Raw genomic sequence first — 2,640 nt, forward strand, 5'->3', positions numbered from 1 at the left:
TCCATTGTATTTTGCAGAGAAAAAAAACACAGAACACATAAACATCACATTACTTCTTCCCCGTACTGTGTCGACCCCCAAAGTCAAAGGCTTGTCTTTGTTGCCGAACAAGGCGGTTTGGGCAGCAGTCCCCACCTCCCCTTCTTCAGCCCCCACCTCCATCTCTGCGGACGCTGTCTCGGCCCCAGCCCCATTAGTCACCTGAGAACCCGTCCCCGCATCCGTTTCCTCCTGTGTTTCCGCCCATGATGCGGGAACCGTGTTCGGTCTCCCCCCACCCATTTCCTCCTCCCCGACGTCCCCGCTGACCGATAGCGGAGACACGGGCTCCGTCAGTGGTGAGCCCAGCCCTCGCGTTGCCCCCATCCCTGGGGAATCAAACCCCACAGACGTTAAGTGGTTCTCTGCTGGGCCCCCCTCCTCGTCCCCCTTCCCCTGCTCCACTATCCCCATCCCCTCCTCAGTATCTTGCCCCTCCCCCCCAGCCGTTTCACCCACTTCCTCCCCTGTTGGAAACACCACCTCCCCCTCCTCCAGCCTGGCCTTCTTTCCCTCCCCCCCCTCGCCATTCCTATTTTTCCTGCTCTTCTTTTTTCTGCCCTTTCCCCTAGACCCCCCCTCGGCAGCCCCTGCCGACCCTCCCTCACCCCTCTCGTCCACGGTAGTGTCCTCGTCTTGCTCCTCCTCCGTCCCAGTCACAGGTCCCAGCTCCTGCCCAAGCTCCGATCCATCTTCCGATCCGGGCTCCAGGTCCAGCGCAATAACCGCTTCCGGTCCTTGTCCCGCACCATCGCCCCGACCTCCGCTGTTACCGGACTCGACTGCACAGGCGTATGACCGCCCTGGGCCGGTCCTCTCCTCCTCGCCTCTCGGGAATGGACATCTCTGGGTCTCGTGCCCGTAGGCCTTACAGTGACGACACCACACAAAGTCACACGCCCCCTCCTTGTGGCCGTGCTTCCTGCACTTTCTGCAATAAGGCGGCTGCCTATTGTAGAACAGGAAGCCCCTGTCTCCTGCAATGCTAAACTGGGCCGGAGGGTGCGCCATCCCCTCAAAGCCGTGAGGGTCCTCCCGCAGTAGCATCTGGAACTGCGTCTTGCCAGTCCAGAATCCCAATCCATCCATTATTTTTTCCGGCCAACACGTCCCCGAACACAGACAGAAATGTCATAACTTGGTCCCCCGTAACGTACGGGTTGTACATCTGTACAGTGACGAGCCTGAAGTTTGGCCTGTCCAAGTTCACTATCTCATAATCAGAAAAAGGTTTCTCACCCTCCTTTTTTTTGCAAATGTCCAACACGTCTTCGGCTACCCCAGCAGTGGTGAAGGTCACATCGAAACTCCTCTCCAGTCCATTACTCTGCAGGCAGTAGACGTGGTCAACCTTCAGTCTGAGTTGCCCCATCAATACATGTCGGCCAAATACTTCCCGTTGTGGCATTAAGTAAGCCACCTTCTTCCACCAAAACGGAACTGTGTTCCGGAGTCCAGCCTTCGGCACCGTTAGATCAGACGTGGAAGCCATCTTGGATAGGTCCTCTTTATGAAAAACGATCCCAGCCAACGTTAACGCCAACGTCAATCGTTCCAAACCGTCAATCGTTTCCAAATTTTGGTTTCTCAGCGTTCAGCGTCCCACTTGATCTTAGCCAAAAGGCCGAGAAGCGATAACCCTTAAACTGACTGCTGTGAAGTCCGCTTCCTAGGCTAACGACATATCCACACGGTCTGATACCCACTTAGTCATCACCATATGCCCACTTGGGCATTAGCATGACAATGACCTCTGTGACCTCTCTAAGGACCCATTGGCCACACCAGTTCTCTGGTGTAGGAAATGGGAGTACAATTGAGTCTCTCCAGACCGTAATCCGCCGGCAGGCAATTTATTTTTGCCAACGGCTGATTCGGTCTGGCTTATTAGCCAGGCTACACATGGGGGGCGTGGTTTGAAAATGTGGGTGTGGCCTATCAGAGCGTAGAACAACTCTACATACTGCCACTGTGTCTTGTTATGTGTGCTTAAGACATGGCTGTTGGGTACCGCAAAGAGGCCATTGTTACGCCCACGACGCGTGGAGGGGACTAGTCGCTGTCTGACCGGCAGGAGACTGGTATGTGGATGAGTGCTTTCCTCTATGGCCAGCATGTACAACTCATACTTACCTGGCAGGGGAGGCATCATGATCACGAAGGTCGGTTCACCCTCGGCGAGGCTCAGCCATTGCACGCCGTGCTTTGCTGACCCGGGCGAATTCCCCAAATGTGGGAATCTCGACTGCACAATTTCTGGTAGTGGGGGACTGCGTTCGCGCTCTCCCCTGATTAAGTGTTGAAAACATGCGGATAGTGCTGGAGAGGAGCCCTACGGGCTGCTGCTTACGATCATATCACCCTGGAAACGACCGATCTTGGAATATAAGCAGGGCAAGCGCATAGGCCACGCCAAGTGTGTGCGTGCACGCGCCGTCAAGCACTTGACCGGCGCGGCTAGAAGCTTCGCCGGCCGCCGTGGCAAGCGGGTAGAATTACTCGGGTCTCTCTTCATGACGAATAAGCCTTTCGCCTTTTACTAAAGACTTCCGTGGAGAGGGACGTTGATGAGTTATGCCTATTTTTGGAAGGCCTTGCCCA

The sequence above is a fragment of the Protomyctophum bolini genome (assembly GCF_963924005.1).
Source record: "Protomyctophum bolini genome assembly, chromosome: 18".
Lineage (NCBI taxonomy): Eukaryota > Metazoa > Chordata > Actinopteri > Myctophiformes > Myctophidae > Protomyctophum > Protomyctophum bolini.